Genomic DNA, 20,324 nt, shown 5'->3' on the forward strand with positions numbered 1-20,324 from the left:
AATTCACTTCAGAAACTGAAGTGTTTATATACACTGATTTCCACCATAAAATATTTCATATTTCAGACAACTAATTATTTCTTCATACTAAACAAGCAACAATTTTTGAAAAACATAGAAGAATAGGCATCATGATTTCTCATACTGGGCAATGTTACTGTGGAAGAGTAACAGACAGTCTCCATAACCATAATTAAAGAATTATTCCATATTTAAAAAAGTAAAACTTCAGTGGGTATTATATAACCAATATGAACTTTCGAAAAAGCTACTGTATGAAAGTATAATTTTTTAAAGACTATTACAATTTTATTTCTTTCCTTAGTGATAGTGTCACCATTATATACAAGTTATACAAATTTTACTATAATTAATGTATATATTTCTAAAAATGACATGACATTTTCACACTTAATAGGAATTGGTTTAAGATGCTTTACAAATCTAACAAAAAACATTTGAACAGTTTACTAATTATTGTTTTAAAAATTAATTGCGCAGTAATCAGGACAGTGTGGTACTGGCAAAAGAACAAACAAATAGATCAAAGAAACAGAAGAGAGGCCAGAGATTGACAATTCACAAATACAAATATAGCCAACTCATCTTTGACAAAGGAATAAAGGCAATTTGATGAAGAATTTTTTCTTCTTTTTTAATAGATAGTGATAGACATCTACATGCAAAAATCTGAATCTAAAACATATAGACCTTATACCCTTCAAAAAAACCTCAAAATGGATTATAGACCTAAATATAAAATGCAAAACTATAAAACACCTAGAAGATGTATCAGAAAATGTAGCTGACCTTCATTTGGTCATGACTTTTAGATACAACACTAAAGGCACAATCCTGAAATAAAAGTTGGTAAATTGGATATCATTAAAATTAAAAAGTTCTGCTCTGTAAAACAACATTGTCAAAAAATACTCACTAGGATAAATATTTACAAGAGACATATATGACAAAGTGCCATGAGTTAATTTATATATTATGTTCCATATATGACAAAGGACTCATCCAAAGCATACATAAAACTCTTAAAACTCAACAGTAAGGAAATAACCCAATTTAAAAATGAGTAAAAGGTCTGAACAGATATGTTACCAAGGATGATATACAGATGACAAATAAGCATATCTAAATATTCATCATCATATGTCATCAGGGAATGGTAATTTAAAACAATCGGATAGCACTACACACCTACTGGAATGACTAAAATCCAAAACACAACAGTGAAAAGAATATGAAGCAACAGTAATTCTCATTCATTTTCGGTGGGACTGCAAAATGATACTTTGGAAGACAGTTTGGCTATGTTTTACAAAACTAAAACTAAACATACCCTTACCTTACCATACAATTCAGAAATCCTGTTCCTCGGTATTTATTTAAATAATTTGAAAATGTATGTCCACACAAAATCTTAAACACAAACATTTATAGCAGATTTGTTCAATTGCCAAAACTTGGGAGCAGATAAGATGTCCTTCAAAAAGTAACTGGACAGCCCTGGCCAGTGTACCTCAGTCAGTTGGAGTATCATCCCATAGACCAAAAGTTTTGCAAGTTTTATTCCAGGTCAGACCACATACCCAGGTTGTAAGTTGGCTTTGGGGGTTGCATACAAGAAGTCAAACAACTGATGTTCCTCTCTCTCACATGTATTTCTAGGGGCAAAGTAAGTTAAATTAACAAAATATGTTAAATTACCAAAAAATTGTAAGTTAAGTCATTAAAACAATCTTTGCAATAGATTTTTAATAAAGTTGAAATTAGCTTTAGAAGGATTCAGAATCGTTTTTGGTTAGCTGTATATTTTATTTGAAGCATTTTGACAGTCCCCTGACACCCATGGGCTAACAATCTCAATAAGAAGACACACCTGACACAGAGAAATGGATATTAGAAGTAATAAATGATTAGTTGGGAGAAGCATGGCACAGAAAATTATGGTTGACTGAAATACCTTTAGCCTTAATAATTCAGGGGAACAAAGATTGCATCAAATAATCTAGTAAATTAACCACATTTTTCAACGAAGGTAGAAAAATTTTACTAGAAATCCACAATTTCTTTTTGGATGTGAATTCTGAGCTGTCATTGGTATCTAGTAAACAGCTGGAGCTCAGGAGAAGTCAACACCAAACTCCTAATCTAAAAATCAACAGAAACTACTTCCAAGTCAAGATGGTGGCATATGCAGACATGACTCACCTCTTTATACAACCACATCAAAATTACAACTAAAGAACAAGACTAGAATGTCCACATACACCAAACCTATGTGACACAGTATTGGAAGTCCTAGCCACAGCAATCAGACAAGAAAAAGGAATAAAAGACACCCAAATTGGAAAGAAGGAAGCAAAACTGTCCTTGCAGATGACATGATAGTCTACATAGAAAATCCTATAGACTCCACCAAAAAACTACTCAACCCAATAAGTGAATCTGGCAAAAAAAAAAAAATGGGATACAACCCTGGCTGGTGTAGCTCAGTGGATTGAGCGCAGGCCTGAGAACCACACGATCACGGTTCGATTCCCAGTCAGGGCACATGCCTGGGTTGCAGGCCAGTTCCCAGCGGGGGACTCACGAGAGGCAACCATACATTGATATTTCTCTCCTTCCCTTCTTCTCTAAAAATAAATAAATAAAATCTTTTTTTAAAAAGTGGGATACAAAGACAATAGCCAGAAATAAAAGGCATTTTCATACACTGACAATGAATATCAGAACAGAAATGAGAAAAAATCCCATCCAACATAACAACAAGAGAAATAAAGTACCTAGAAATAAACCTAACCAAGGAGGTAAAAGACCTATACTTAGAAAACTACACTGACAAAAGAATTTAAGAAAGACACAAACAAATGAAAGCACGTACTATGTTAACGGATTGGAGGAATTAACATCATCAAAATGACCATACTACCCAAAGCAATTTATAAATTCAATGCAACCCCTATTAAACTACCAATGACATATTTCACAGATATAGAACAAATATTTCAGAAATTTATGTGGACCATAAATGACCCCAAATAGCTGCAGGAATTTTGAGAAAGAAGAACAAAGTAGGAGGGATCACAATACCTGATATCAAACTGTATTACAAGGCCACTGTAATCAAAACAGCCTGGTACTGGCATAAGAACAGACACATAGACCAATGCAACAGAACAGACAGCCCAGAAATAAACTCATATCTTTATTAATATTTGAGAAAGGGGGAAGCGGCATAAAATGGGAGTAAAAATAGCTTCTTCAACAAATGGAGTTAGAGAGCTGGACAGCTACATGCAAAAAAATGAAACTCGATCACCAACTTACACCATATACACCTTAAATATGTCATGACACCATGAAAGCACCAGAAGAAAACACTGGCAGGAAAATCTCAGACATTCCAGGTAGCAGTATTTTCACCAGTATGTCCTGTAAAGCAAGAGACATAAAGAGATAATAAACAAATGGGACCTCATCAAATTAAAAAGTTTCTGCATGGCTAAAGAAAAGAGCATTAAAATGAAAAAAGAACCAACTATATGAAAAAAAGGAATTTGCCAATGACACCTTGGACAAGTGTTTGACTCCAAAATATAGAAAGAATTCACACAACTCCACTCTAAGAAGACAAACAACCCAATTAAAAAATGGGCAAAAGACTTGAACAGACACTTCTCCAAGGAGAACATATAGAGGGCCCAGAGACATATAAAAAATGCTCAATATTGCTAGCCATCAATAGAGAGATGGAAATTAAAACCACAATGAGATACCATTTTACATTGGTCAGAATGGCCATCATAAACAAAGCAACAAACAAGTATTGGAGAGGTTGTGGAGAAAAGGGAACCCTAGTGCACTGTTGGTGGGATTGCAGACTGGTACAACCACTGTGGAAAACAGTATGAAATTTTCTCAGAAAACTAAAAATGGAACTGCCTTTTGACCAGGCAATTACAGTGCTGGGATTATAGCCTAAGAGCCCTGAAACACCAATCTAAAAGAACCTATGCACCCCAATATTCATAGCAGCACAATTTACAATAGCCAAGTACTAGAAGCAACCTAAGTGCCCATAAGTAAATGAATGGATCAAAAACCTATGATACATTTACACAATGGAATACTACTCAGCAGAGAGAAAGAAGGAGCTACTACCCTTTGTGACAGCATGGATGGAACTGGAGAGAATTATGCTAAATGAAATAAGCCAGGCGGTGCAGGACAAATACCACTTACCTGAAATGTAATCAACAAAAGAAAAAATCAAGAAAAATATAACCACAAACGTTGAAATTAAGAATAACCTAACAGTAACCAGAAGGGAGGTGGGAAAGGATAATATGGGGAAGAGGGGAAGGGTTTTCAGGAACATCTATAAAGGACACATGGACAAAATCAAGGAGGGGTGAAAACAAGGAAGGGAGGTGGGTTAGGCTGGGGTGGGGGGAGTGGTGAAAGGTAAATGCAGACAACTGTAATTGAACAACAATAAAAAGTATTAAAATTATTTATTATTTTAATTATTTAAAAAATATTTATTATTTTAAAAATTGTTTATAATAATTTTTTTCAATTGACCAATTTAAAAATATATATATATTTAAAAAATTACAACTAAATTACAAAACAGCCATTACTCAGAGCCATCAGAAATCAAGTTGAATGGAAGTCTGACAACTACAGAATTAAAGAAACCACATCTATCCAGACTGGTTGGACAGGCATAGATGAAGAAGGGACTGGTCCCTCACCCACATGTGGTGAATAAATATTTGGGAGGGATATCTCAGGGGCAAGGAGTCCCAGCCCCGCACCAGACCCTCCAGCCCACGATTCCAGTGACAGAAAGATACAGCCTCATAACTTCTGGCTGCAAAAAAACAGCGGAGATTGAGCGGGTACAAGAAAATGCTGGAACCCCAAGCAGTTCCTCTTAAAGAACACACCCACAGACTGACCTACTCAGATTCACTCTGTCTGAGCTCCAGTACTGGAGCTTTAAAGGCACCAGTGGCATGCAGGGAGAAACTGAAGTATCAGGCATCAAGGCAAGCAGAGGCCATTATCCCTTTTCTAAACCTTCCCCCAAAAGAGCCTGCAATCTAGTGTCCTATCTGAGACTCCATCAACCTGGTTAACACCATTTGTTCCACCTTGGAAATCCCCAGAGACTCTGCCTTACCCAATTTACTGGCCCACCCAAGCTGGTTTTCCACATGAGGGTTGGCTCATGCTTCACAACTTCCTACATCCTATCAATTAAGCAATAATGGGTCTCAGTGAGTCCCAGGCCTGGCACTAGCAACAACCGGCCTAGAATCACAGGTTGGCTTCGCCTGGGAATTTCCAAGCCAGCACGAGTAGTGCCCATCTCAGATTGCTCTATAGCTGCTATAAAGCAATCTTAGGTGGTGGAGGAGACCCTGGGGCAGAGGAGACCCAGTGGCAGAAGAGACCCTGGGGAAAAAACAGGAGGGGAGCTGACCCTGGCATGCACCATCTGCGAAACCCCAGGGCCAGTGACCCTGTGAACAGCTACAGATTGCGTCAGAGCACCACCATCCTCTCTCTGTACAGCTGATCCTCCATTAAGGGAGGGGGTTGGTGATAAGTGGTCACAGCCAGCCCTTACAGCTGACTGGCCTGGGTGAATCCCTCCCATTGATCTGCCAACAGCAACCAAGGCTCACCTACAAGAGGAAGGTAACTTAGCCCACACAAAGGGTACACCTCCAGTACCAGCTTGGGTGAAAGGAGAGGCTATGCTACTGGACCCTATAGGACACCTACTACATTAGGCCCCTCTATCAAAACACGGAGTCAAAGAAGTTCTACCTAATACATAGAAACAAATGTAGGAAGGGTGCCAAGAGGAGACAAAGAAATATGCCCGAAAGAACAGATAAAAACTGAAGAAAAAAAGATAAAGAAAAATGGATATAAGCAATCTATCAGATGCAAAGTTCTAAACATTGGGCATAAGAATGCTCAAAGATCTTAGTGAGGACTTCTACAGCATTAAAAAATCCAGTCAGAAACAAAGGATACACTAATTGAAATAAAGATCAATATACAGGGAAACAACAATAGAAAGGATAAAGCTGAGAATCAAATCAATAATGTAGACTATAAGGAAGTAAAAAACAACCAATCAGAACAATAAGAAGGAAAAAAAAACAAAAAATGAGCATAGTATAATCAGCCTCTGGGATAACTTCAAGAAGCCCAATACTTCCATCATAGGGGTGCCAGAGGAGGAGAAAGAACAAGAAATTGAAAATCTGTTTGAAAAAATAATGAAAGAAAGCCTCCCTGGATTTGGTGAAGGAAATAGACATGGAAGTCAAGAAAGCACAGAGTCCAGAGCAAGACAGATGCAAAGAGGTTCACTCCAAGCCACATCATAATTAAAATGCTGAAGGCTAAAGATAAAGAGAGAATCTTAAGAGTAGCAAGAGAAAAGAAGTTAGTTACCTATAGGGGAGTTCCCATAAGACTGTCATCTGCCTTCTCAAAAGAAACTTTACAGGCTAGAAGGGATTATCAAGAAATATTCAAAGTCATGAAAAGCAGGGACCTACAGCCAAGATTGCTCTACCCAGCAAAGATATCATTTAGAATCCAAGGGCAGATAAAGAGCTTCCCAGACAAGGTAAAACTAAAGGAGTTCACCATCACCAACCCAATATTCTATAAATTATTAAAGGGACTTATTTAAGTAAAAGAAGACCAAAACAATGAACAATAATGGCAAAAAATACAAATCTATCAACAATTGGATCTATAAGAAACAAACTAAGCAAACAAGAAGAACAGAGACAGAATCGTGGATACAGAGATTGTTTTGATGGTTGCCAGATGGGAGGAATGGGTGAAGAAGTGAGGGAATTAAAAAGTACAAATATGTAGTTACGGAAGAGCCATGGGGATGTGAAGTACAGTATAGAAAATAGAGAACAAGAATTAAATAAAAATTAAAATTAAAAATAAATAAATAAAGAAATAAAGAAAGAAAGAAAGAAAGAAAATAGAGAAGCCAAAGAACTTCTACAAATAACCCATGGACAGGAACAATGGTAGGGGGAATCGTTTGATGGAATGGGGATGCTGAGTGGAAGAGGGCAAGGGGGGAAATCAGAACAACTGTAATAGTAAAATCAATAAAATACAATTTAAAAAATAAAATAAAAATCAATAGAGTACCTGCAAATGTTAACTAAATTCATTGTGGTAATCATTTCATCACACATGTAAGTCAAGTCATTATGCTGAATACTTTAAACTTCTACAGTGTTGTACATCAACTATACCTCAATAAAACTGAAGTAGAGCCCTGGCTGGTGTAGCTCAGTGGATTGAGCGCGGGCCTGCGAACCACACAATCGCGGTTCGATTCCCAGTCAGGGCACATGCCTGGGTTGCAGGCCAGTTCCCGGCAGGGGACTCACAAGAGGCAACCGTACATTGATCTTTCTCTCTCCTTCCTTTCCCCTCGAAAAATAAATAAATAAAATCTTAAAAAATATTTTAAAAAAATAAAACTGAAGTAGAAAACAAAAATATCATTAGAATAGAGGTGAAGATGAAAAACACAGAATTTGATAAAGTCATTCAAAATAGAAAACTAAGCCAGAGAAAAGGGACTGAAAACAGGGCTTAGAAAAAGCTCCTACTCTGAGAGATAGGTAGCTAAAGAGTAGGGGAGGGTAGAGAGAGGGGAGTAATCAGGGAGAGTGAGCAAAAAAAGGAGCCAGCAGAAACATTAAAAAAATAAAAACTAAACTAAAAAACATGACAGTAGGCAGATACTTGTACCAGTCTTCAGTCTAAAAACTAAAAAACATAATGAATATCTCTTATCAATGAAACAAAGACACAGCCACAACCACAAACCACAAACTATATATCTATCTATCTATATATATATATATATATATCCGCCAAATTATGTGATACCTGGAATCTAAATGCAGAGTGATGCTAAGAGCCAAACCACACCCTCTCAACAGGAAAAAGATTTCCNCTGAGAGATAGGTAGCTAAAGAGTAGGGGAGGGTAGAGAGAGGGGAGCAATCAGGGAGAGTGAGCAAAAAAAGGAGCCAGCAGAAACATTAAAAAAATAAAAACTAAACTAAAAAACATGACAGTAGGCAGATACTTGTACCCAGTCTTCAGTCTAAAAACTAAAAAACATAATGAATATCTCTTATCAATGAAACAAAGACACAGCCACAACCACAAACCACAAACTATCTATCTATCTATCTATCTATCTATCTATATATATCCGCCAAATTATGTGATACCTGGAATCTAAATGCAGAGTGATGCTAAGAGCCAAACCACACCCTCTCAACAGGAAAAAGATTTCCCTAAGAGTTGGAACAGTTCTATAGCCCATTCAAGGAAACTCTGACTAGAGAAATGATGTTTAAGCATCTACCTGAGAGAATAAGAAAGGCTTCTCTAGAACATCATGTCTATACCACAAAAGGACAGGAAAAACCAACACAACATTTTTATTATCAATGACCTAGTTTTCTAACTCAGAGAGACTGCCAAATGAAGTAAAAGAGAAGGGAAACAGTTACCACCAAACCACTTATTACATAGACTTTTATGACCCAGAAGATCTAAAAGTTCCAGTGACCTTCACTGCACTGCAAGCTAAGGTGAGATATATCCCCAGAGCAAAGGAACTGTCTTGTGTGAAGGAGCATTTTAAGATTTAAAAACAAAAATCCAAATGGAAGTACAAACCAGTATCATTCATCCCCTCTCCCAACTACTTGATACTTGCATCTGACCTCAAACTTTTTTCAGGTAACACCTGTTCTTAAAGGAACTGAACCCATTCAAAAATGAGTAAGAACCAGGATAGAGTCAGCAAAGAATTTAGGCAAAATGACCAAAAACTGGGAGGAATTCAGGCAAATGCCAGATGAAGAAAAGGTGCTGTCTCAGGAAAAACAAGAACTCACAAATAATCTTCCATGATCTTAAAGAAATTACATAAAATATGAACTATTTCAAAGTAAAAGGGTACAAAAAAAGAATAAAATATCTAAGAAAAATAAGACACTTTTCAAAAGTGATGAAAAAGCATACTGGCAGGCTAAAAAAAAAGCTAATTTTTTTTAAAAAATAGATTAAAGCAACAACAGTAACTAAAACCAAAATAGTACCAAAATAGAGAAAGAGAAGACAGGAAGGAAAAAAACACAAAATAAATTTTTATTATATATATATATATATATATATATATATATATATATATATATGAGATGATCAATATAAAAGGTAAAACAGATCTAACCAATGCACATTTGCTTGACATTCTTGCAAAAGGAAACAGAACAAATGAAATAGAAAAGCAATATCATAGAAGAAAACGTTTTATTGGGGAATTGGGAGGGGATTAAATACTTTAAATATTTCAGAAAAAAATATACTCAAAACAATGATGCCAAAATACATTCTTATAAAATTATAGAATCTAAAAGAGAGAATGTATAAATTTTGTGGATTAAAGGCATAAAAATCAAGACTGGCCTTAGAGATTTCTGTAACAGTGTTTACCATTACCTGGAGATGACAGGATGATGCTTTCAGAGTTCTAAGGAAAAGATATGACACCTAATTATGTGATGCCCAAGCAAACTGTCCATAAAGGGTAAAAGCGCCTACAAACACTTTCAAGCTTTCAATTACTCAAGAAATACAGCAACTAATGCAAGGACAGGGCCTGCTCCATTTGCTACTGTGGCCCCATTTGCCTAGCAGGCCTATGACACTGTAAAACATGACTGCCATTTTACTCTTCTGAGCTTGTCCCCAGGACTAGAATGTACTGGAAAGCAAGAACAGAACCAACTGCTCCCTGCAGCCACAGGCAGAAGAAAACACTAGAACAAACTGCAGCCTCTAGTTATAATGCCCCTACGGCCCAGGGGCCACACAACAGCAACCCCTCCACCCTTTTTTAGTCCAATTATAATCCAATAAAAACTCAAAGCCCCCACCCCTCAATACTGGTGTTATCCCTCCACACACACGCCCCTTTCCTTTCTTGAAGAATGAATACAAACTTTATTCTCTACACTTTCTTCTGTTTGCAAATTCTTTCACAGCCCACGTCACCGACCATTCTAACAAATATGAGCTGTTCTTGAAAAAAAGAGTATATACACACGTAGATACATAAGCAGATATAAAGACATCAATATTGACACAAACACACAGAAAAATCTGACAAATCCAGCCAGCTAAGGAATGAATCAAAATAAAGAATTAAAGACTGGAGATATGTGTTGTTATAAACAAGAACTAATTTATTTTTACACGATGGAATTATAGAACAGGTTCTAGTCCTCCAAACAAATGGGTCTTTACAGAGAGAAGCCACATTCACAGAGTATGATGAAAACACAAGGCTGCTGCAATGCCATCTCCCATTATAAAGGGAAAGGAAATAATAGTAATAAGCCACAAGATATTCTAATAGGAAAAATTGTTCCTACAGGTCCTCCAAAGAAATAGGGTCTTTCCATTTCTGTCTTCCAGAAATAGGGCTGAAGTCAGCCAATCTTCAGTAGGTGCAATAGCTCAGAATGCCCCGGGAGATGGGCAATGGACCTCAGCTTTTATGGAACCAACTGGAGTTAGGACTAACACTTTTTGAGACCGACCAGGCATTCCAGGGTTCTGCTATTTAGGCACAAACAACCCCCCAATCTTTTTAAAATACACAACTAAAAGAAAATAACACACTTAGATGTGCAGGACTACACTTAAACTAAATTAGCAAACAATCATTTTATAATGAAGTTATATAAGCTAAGACTTGATTTTACTCTATAAAACCAGTTTCTCAATCTACTGACCAAAGAAATTGATTCTCCTAAAAAACTGTAGTATTTTGGGGGGGACGTCAGTCCCTCAAAATGGAATTTTCTCAGGAACAGACAATTTTAATTAAAAAAAAAAAAAGAGCAAGACGCACTGAATGCTTTTAGATACAAAACTAAGACTAGATAACTGAAAACTAGTAACAAAATAAAACACAAGTGTTACACAACTTGACAAGGTACAAATTTTATATAACTAATAAAAATTAGGAGGTAAAACAGAAAATATGTTAATTTCTTATTTTTCATTGCAGGAAATACACTGATACAGTAATATATATAGTTAATGTTTAAAAATACAATGATCTTGCCCTGACTGGTGTGGTTCAGTTGGCTGGCCATCATCTCCCCACATAGCAAAACACTGCAGGTTCAATTCCTGGTCAGGGACATATCTAGGTTGCAGGTTCAGTCCAATGGTGGGCGGGGTGACAAGCAACCTATCAATGTTTCTTTCTCACACTGATGCTTTGCTCCCTCTCTTCTTTTTTCCTTTGCCCACTCTCTAAAAATAAATATAATCTTTAAAATATATATAATGATCTTAATGTCTTAATATTTTCATAATTTTCAACTTAATTAAATTACTTAGGAATTTCTTATTATAAAGAATCATTTCCTTATTCACTGCAAGTTCTTTGGTTTTACTTTCTTTTACTTCTGTTAAAATTGACATTACTTTTATTTATACAAAATTGCATATAGAATAATCCTATCCTTATAGTTTTTCTCTTATTTCTTCATCTATAATTCTATGTACGCATATGGGCACAAGTGTCTATGGGTGTAGGTATGCATGGCACGGAAAGGAAAAAATGTATGAAATGTTCTAAATTATAATAATTATTATAGTAGAATCAGTTTTTTAAATTTCTTCATCCTTTTTTGTTTTATAGTGAGTTTTTATATAGTAAGTATATAATAACCACTGGATGCAAATCTGTATTTTAAGAACTTGGTAGGGCAAAATCATAGTAATCGTGAATCTGACTCAGAATAGAAAATCATATGTGCTTCAGATATTTCTGTATTTATTGTCACTTATTCGCTCATTTTTTCAACAGTAACTGTTTTGTACCCACTATGTAAAAAAAATAATAATAAAAGACTTTAAACTGTCTGAAGGTTTTAAATGTCATCACATACTTAATAAGAGAAAGTCTTATTATCTGTACTAGATAATTATAAAGCATAATGACCTATTAAAAGGCACTGATCACATAAAATTTAAAACATGAAGGAATAAACATAACACAAACATATCATTCTTAATGATACTATTTTTTGTAACATATGACAAACATAAAACATGAAGGAATAAACATAACACAACATATCATTCTTAATGATATTTTTTTTTTGTAACATAGCAGATGTAGGATTTTAAAACACACATTCACATACAGGTCATCTCATTCCAAACTTTAATTAAATAAAAAGCAAAATCTAACTAAAAATTACACCTCAACACAGTGGTATACTGTTTGAAGCCTTCTACTCAGAAAAAGGACTATACTCCCATGCTAAAAACAAACAAAAACAAAAACTATTTCCTGACTCTTTTCTTGTTATCCAATACCTTCCACCTTAGGATATCCCCTTGAGTTACCTCCCTCTGTACAGCCTCCCAGGCTAATGGAGTTTTTGGCATAAAGAGAACATTCTAATGCCTTTTGAGCATATTTTCCCCTATGAACAATTTAATCAAATGCCACAGCTCTAATTCCTCATCTCACAACTCTGTTGTTCTTTTTAAGAAACAATCCATAATAATTTAACTGAACAAGCAAAGCAATGGAAATCACCAGATTATAGTATGCTGTTTACTAGAAACATTCTAAATTTTGAGGGGCCAGAGTAATTTTAACAAAAAGATCACTGGCAAAACCAAAAACAAGACACATATTCAAAAATATGTATATTGATTCACATCCTTGGTTTACATCTGTTTTTGCTCTAAAATGGGGGAAAGCCCAGATAACTCTCTGAAAAGGTTAAACATAACTTCCCCCAGTTGCTTTTTGAAACTCACATATATAATGACATTTGTTGGCTGAGTCTCCACATATGACTTGCAAAACAGTGGTAAACAACCTTAAAGATGATGCAAACTGCAGGTATGCAAAAGGAAATGCTAAAAAGTGTGTTATTTATACAGTGTTGAAAGCTCTTAGGGAGATGATTCAAAAGTATTTTAAAATCATTCTTTGAAATTTGAAGTAAGTGCATCTAGCACCAAAAACACAGATATTATAAATATGAATGATGAACTTTATATAAGTTATGAATTGCATACATCTTGCAATTTTGGCAAAGTGTTTTGCTGGAAGACAAATAATGTGATTATGCATCACCTTCTTTCTGTTGTGGGGTTGTTTTTTTTTTTGCCCCATGAACATAGAATTCACTGGTGGGTATGGGGAATGAAGCTGAGCCATTCAAGTCTCTATGATAAGGCACACCTAATTTTCTCTCCATACCAAGAGTAAAGAGTGGAGAGAGAAAGGGAAGAAAGAAGCATTAACAAGATGGAAAGTGAAGTTGTAGTTAAAGGCAAAAACAAGACCTGTGGGCTTATAACATGGTGCTAGTCTCCCACAAAATGGAAATGGGAACAATGACACAAGATACATACATATAAAAGGTCACAACATGAGGCAAAAAAACATGCTTAGAAAATGTGAGATTACTTAGTGAGTCAGGCACTGCCACCCAGCTGGAGCACCAGCATTCATCACCACTGCTACAGAGAACTGTATGTGGCTGCTGCACTTATGAGGTCAGGTGTGGTGCCTGCTGCTGAAGTTGCTATACTTGGCTTTGGCCAAAGGCCGTAACAATGAAGCATAATTGCAAGAGCATGGTCTTTGTAGTCACACAGATCTGGGCTCACAATCTACATCTTTTTAGTTCTATTTGCAAGATTGCTTCACCCCTGTGAGTCTCAGTTTGCTTATCAGCAAAATGTGTATGACTACAACCAGTTCACAGTACTGTCATAATAAATAGTTAAGGTGATGCATGTAAAACACCTACACACTGCTTGGCAGAAACACAGTTAAGTTCAGTATGTGAGCTTCTTTCCCTATGTCCCTCCAACTTGGTTTTCTACCAAACACAGTAACATCTAAAACATTCAAAACTAGACTCTTCCAAGCAATAACAAGAAAAACTGCTAATTCAAATTTGAATAGAGTAGTTTGGAGACTATACATTGATACAAGTGTTCTTTGAGAATTCCTTTCATCCCTATGGAATATATCTCTCAGCCAAGTAGGGAACAAATGTAGTACAGTGCAAAGGCAGCTGGACCCGGCCTGAGTACATCTGGATTCTGGTTCCAGAGGTTCCACTGGTCATGTGCTCAGTAAATCACATCTGCCCTGGATCTCAGTTTCCTGATGTAGAAAATACTACTAGACCTAAGACAACTTCCTAAGTATTGCTTGATACTCAACTGGGCTAAGTATTATAAGATGCAAAATGAATAAATATGAGGTTTGCTCAAATATAAGGAACCATCTCTCTGCCTAGAGAGAAAAATGGCATATGTGATAATGAGTAAGAAAGCTATTCGTATACATAAATAAACACCATGATAAAAACATTACACAGCAATATAAAAAGAAACATTACACACCAATATAAAAAGAAATACCCTTTTTAAAAAAAATGATGGGTAAAGGAAGAAGTTCCAAGAACAGCCTGAAGTAAAAAGCAAGATGAGATTTACAGAAGCAGAACATAAGCTGTCAAACAACTCATGTTTAAAATGCAGATGATATCACCTAATATCTATCTGTCAAAACATAAAGCAGCTAAGTAAGGTCTTTTAAGATCCATTATCATGTGTTCTGTAGTAAGATATTAACAGTTTGATACAGATAGCAAAAATTAAAAAGCTAAAAAAAAATTACAGAGGAGAGAACTGGATTGGAAGGACTTTAAAAATTAAAACTCTTGCCCTGGCTGGTGTAGCTCCATGGACTGGGCACTGGTCTGCAAACCAGAAAGCCACAGGTTTGATTCCCAGTAACCTGGCACATGCCTAGGTTGCTGGCCAGGTCCCCAGCGGGGGGTGCATGAGAGGCAACCACACATTGATGTTTCCCTTTCTCTTTCTCCCTCCCATACCCTCCGTCTAAAACTAAACAAAATCTTTTAAAAAACTACTCAAACTTGTTTGTATGGTATCTAAGACCCTTCACAATTTGGTACCAGCTTTCCCTTTTAGCAACATCCTCCCACCAATAAATCTCACACTCTTGGCTTAAAGGGGTGATTCATCAATTCCTGATTTGTGGTCCCAAGTGAGTAAAAATAAGGGAATGAGAATTAAAATAAAACCAAGATGGAACAAAACAGAGATATGAAAATCAGGTGGTTAAAGACAAATACCATATGATCTCACCTATAAGTGGAACCTACCCAATAAAACAAACAAGCAAGCAAAATATAACCAGAGACATTGAAATAAAGAATAAACTGACAGTAACCAGAGGGGAGATCGGAGGGGATAATGAGGGGAAAAGTGTGAAGGATAGTCAAGGAACATGTATAAAGGACCCATGGACAAAGCCAAAGGTGGGGGTAGGATCAAGCAGGTGGGTGGTGGGGAGGGCTGGGTTGGGGGGAGTATAGGGAGGGAAATGAAGACAACTGTATTTGAACAACAATAAAAAATAAATAAAAAGAAAACCTTTTAAACAAAACAATAAAAGAAATAAATTCTCTTATCCTCTGGGGGGCAGGGGGAACACTTCTGTGTAACTTGACAGAATGTCTCAACATATCTAAAGGGAAAATTTATCAAAAAGAAGGTGAAGGAATGGGAGGGCTGGTCAGTAAAGGAATCAAAGAAGCCATGTAGGCAAATGTTCACAAGATTAAACTAAGCCACAGGAAAGAAAGTCTTGCCTGAGTTAACTGGAATGATATGGTTTCCTTGGTAAATCAGTGCCTTCAGTAGGTAAGATAGCCTCAGGATAATTCAGTTGAAGGATACTTCTTCAAACAAACATTCCTTGGGCTCTTTCCATGCTCAACAGGTGGTCTCTGGCAACATGGTTCCCATGTATTTTGCCAGAAGAAAAAGAGTGTACTGGTCAGAAATGCTGGGTCAGTTTGGCAGTTATATTTCTCAATCATCAATTGACCTCCATAGTAACAACTTGTCTTTCCCAAGAAACCCGCCTACTGGAATACAACGTACTGATCTGCCAAATTAAGCAATCCAATCTGCTTAACAATTGTATTTCTCATTGGAAATTAACTAACTGACAAACAAACATGTGTGTGTGTCTGTGTGTGTGTGTGTGTGTGCATATTAAGAGAGAGAAATTTCAATTTCTCTATTATCAATTTCTTGAGCATGATTAAAGTGACCCTGATCTGGAGGGATGTCCATTCTCAATGGGCCTAGCATGTTAGGTATCTGAAAGTGTAATGTCAAACACCAGGCCCTGGACAGTGACTTCACAAAGGGAAGGCCAGTCACTTGAGGCCCACTGGAAACTTTGTATAACTCTGCAACAAATGCCCTTATATATGTTCACACTATAACATACGGTATACATATTTGTGATTTCATTGCTATTTATATAATATTTCCTTTTTTCAAAATGCCTTCCTCCCACCACTTCTCCACCTGGAAAATAACTCCTCCTCCTCCTCCTCCTCCTATTCCTTTAAAGCTATAGCTCAAATGTCAGCTTCTGTCACACCTTCTAGACCACTCAGGTAAAATTAATCACATCCTCTTCACTGCTGCCATAGCAACCAGTGTACACTTCCCTCTGCCAGTGCTCTCAAATCAGAGTGGGGAATCCAGACCAGCTCCTCCCATTACCTGCTCACCTCCCCAACAAGGCACATGCATTAATCTGTATCAGTGATTTTCAACCAGTGTCCCACAAGAATTTTAAAATATGTAATAATACCTGACTATTTAGTCAGAGTCCCTGACATCTTTTCTCTTAGATTATCAAATTTAAAAAATGACAATACAGCCCTGGCCAAGTAGTTCAGTTGAGTAGAACATAACCCTGATACACTAAGGTTGTGGGTTCAGTCTCTGGTCAGGCACATACAAGAAGCAAACAATGAATACACAAACAAGTAGACCAACAAAAGCTCAATCACTCATGTCCTCTCTCTCTCTCATTCTCTCTCTCTCTCTCTCTTCCTCTAAAATCAATAAATTTTGAAAAATGACAACAGCCAACACAATAGTCATCGAATGTGAATGAATCAAAATTATACCTATTTGTGTCAGAACAGCAAAAAAAACATTTTTTGGTGTGCCACAGAATTTTAGTAATTAGTTTATGTGTGCCACAAGATGGAGAAGGTTGACAATCACTGCTCTATATTAACAGCTATCACGTATGCTTTAAGTGCTCACTAAATGTTGCAATGAGAAGGTAAAGAGCTATGTATTGGTAAAGAGGTAGACGTGAAATAATTCTACACAGGGAGAAAACAGCATGAGTTGAGAAGGTGAGAAAGTGAGACTAGACAAGGCCTGTATGAGAAAAGAACAAGGTCAAGAGCAGAGGATTCACCAAATATTACTATAAAATAATGGGGAAAATTATGAACAAATTATTGAGGGTCCTGAAAAGTTGATAAAGGGGTATAAATGGCATTGTATAGGCAAAAGAAAACTATAGTAAGTTCCTAGAAAAAATTAAACAGTAACATCAAGAATTTAATAAAGAGCAGAATGTGCTTGTAAAAAGGACGAAAAAGAACCAGAGATATGGGGACAAAGTTTGAATGTCCACCTAACTCCCACCCAATCATACACAGTGACCAGCAAGTTATTTAACTCCTATTAGCCTTAATTTACTTATTTATAAAATGGGAACAATAATATCTACCCTGCAGTGCAGCTTTGAAAATTAAATGATATTATCTAGCACAGTAACTGAGATATGGCATCAATCTGTAATATCAGCTACTGTGCCTGGTTATATAAACATTAATCTAGAACTGTAAGTGAAGTGAATACAAGGAGAGGACTGGAAGCTGAAAGATCATTTAATAAAAAATTACAATAATCACTTGATTTAGCACAGGTATAGAGTTGAAGTCACATTACCTTGGCTTTACTAATATCTCTTCCCTTAACCAGCAATCATACGTCAGACAAGTAACTTCTTTCAGCACATATTAACTGACCTGCAAATTGCAATAATAAACTATACCCTTTCTGTTGTGCAAATCAATTATGTTGATTATTTTAAATAGAAAAAATACATTTTACAATGTTTCATACACTATACAGTACTTTGGAGAACAGGAAGAAATGAAGAGGGTAGGCCAAATTTAAGATATATTTTCAAGACTCAAGGACATTAAAGACATTTGGAGATACCCTTATCCAATTTTTTTGTCCAAATAAAAAATGTCAAGGTATTGAGAAATACTTCTTTAAAAGAAACTCAGAAATTCAGAGGAGAAAAGAGTGAAGAAGATGATTTGGGAAAGATCTGCTCTGAGGGAAAAGTTCATCTAAATAAAAACAGATGCAAGAGGAGGACTAAAGTATGGATGATTCGTAATGATATAAAATGGAGCTCTGAGAATTGCCAGCAACAGCCATCAGAGTGACGTACACAAGAAATGATGATTTAGCTATCACACAAATGCAAAGAAAGAACTAAAGTTGTAATATTCAAAATGCAGAATTAAATACCTACCAAAGGACAAGAACAAAACTTACCCCACAAAGAAAAGACAGGTATTACAGGAAAATGTGTAGGCAGCAGAATTCAAAGCAGAAATCCAAAGTATAGTGTTGGTGCAACTGAAAAGCCAAGGTCATGTGGCATTAGCATGTCAAGGAGACTGAGACATGATGGGGGAAAAACTTTACAATTGGCTAGAATGTGGTCACTGGTGACCTTCAAAAGTGCAGTTCGTACAAAGGTGGGACCAAAGCCAGATTGAAAGGAGTTAATCATAATTCTATGATCTAACACAAAAAGCACTTGCCAGTGAACTGAAGGTGAAATTCACAGATAAGAGAAAAGTACATTTAATAATTGAAAGGGGACAAACTTTATCTCAAAAAAGCTTCTTAGGATTTTTAACAGTTCCACAGGAGAAAGAGGACTTTGGTTTTTCAAAATCTCCCAAAAGACATATATAAGTAGCAAAATACATAGAAGTTAGATTATTCTGCAACTGAAGGACAAAAGAAAGAGGTTACTTAGCCCTAATAGTGACCTAAACTTTTGGTGAAAATTAATTCACATACCCTAAGGAATTTCAGTAACTAAGTTATGTTAGCCATTATAGGCAAATCAGAGTATCCTCTGAATAAATTACATATTACTAAAAAGGGCAGTTAATAACAATACTATGTTATAGGTAATAAGTAACCATTGCTTTTTAATGCCCCAAATTGTCAGTTCTTAATGTTTATGTATATCTAAGTAAGACACACAGATAAGTCTTTGTGGTTCTGTTCATAAGGTACACTAACTGATATTTGACTTTAATAAATATAGTTACTTTTGATTACATTTAAAGGTATTACATACTCAAAAAGATCAGTTAAAAAATAAAAATCATTCCATAGTAAACTCAAGACAAGTCCTCTAGTGCCCATTTCCAATAATATCACCAACTCTGCAAACCTATCTGGATGTTCTGAGCCATTATTTGGAGAACAATAGCTATTTCCTTGGCTCAGTAAAGTGCAATTAAGTCAAATGATTAACAAATATAACCATAACAAAAATATTTCACTTGGGTTAAACATCTAAAGAAGTAAATTTTACTATTTGCCACATAATGGAGACCTGAGAGCATTATACTAAGTGAGATAAGGCAGTCAGAGAAAGACAGGTACCATATGATTTCAGTCATATGTGGAATCTGATGGAAAAAGTGAACTAACAAGCAAAACGGAATTACAGCTCTGGAGATGGGGATGGAGGGATGCATCAAAAAAGGGAAAAGCCACAAAGAACTCATGGACTTGGTGATTGTGGGAGGGAGTGGGTGGAGGTGGAAAAGGGTATAGGAGAGATAAATGGTGGTGGAAAAAATACAATACAAAAAAATAAATTAAAAAATATTTAATGGCAAAATGAATGGAAGAATGTCCACATGGAAAGGCTGAGGGGCTACAATGGAATGTAAAAATTTCCTCTCACCTATTTTTCTCCATGGTAATTATAATCTTAACACACACAAAAAAATTCTAAATACGATAATAGAAAAGATGAGTAAAACTCTTTTCAGCATAGTAAGGTTTGCAGTATCTAGCTTGAAGGAGATCTTCAAAAGGTTAAAGAATAGAACAAACAGGAGAGGCAAGACGGCAGAGGAGTGCACTAAACTCCTCCCAGGACCAATCTGGAATGACAACTAAATTCTGGAGAA

General features: G+C 36.1%; 1 protein-coding gene across 3 annotated transcripts in view; it reads right to left on the minus strand.

Annotated features, from left to right (window-relative positions):
- Positions 1–20,324, minus strand: part of QTMAN (queuosine-tRNA mannosyltransferase) — a 382,528-nt gene that overhangs the window by 299,377 nt on the left and 62,827 nt on the right. The window lies entirely within an intron of this gene.

The sequence above is a fragment of the Sturnira hondurensis genome, unplaced genomic scaffold, assembly GCF_014824575.4.
Source record: "Sturnira hondurensis isolate 20B ecotype Veracruz unplaced genomic scaffold, ASM1482457v3 Scaffold0019428, whole genome shotgun sequence".
Taxonomy (NCBI): Eukaryota; Metazoa; Chordata; class Mammalia; order Chiroptera; family Phyllostomidae; genus Sturnira; species Sturnira hondurensis.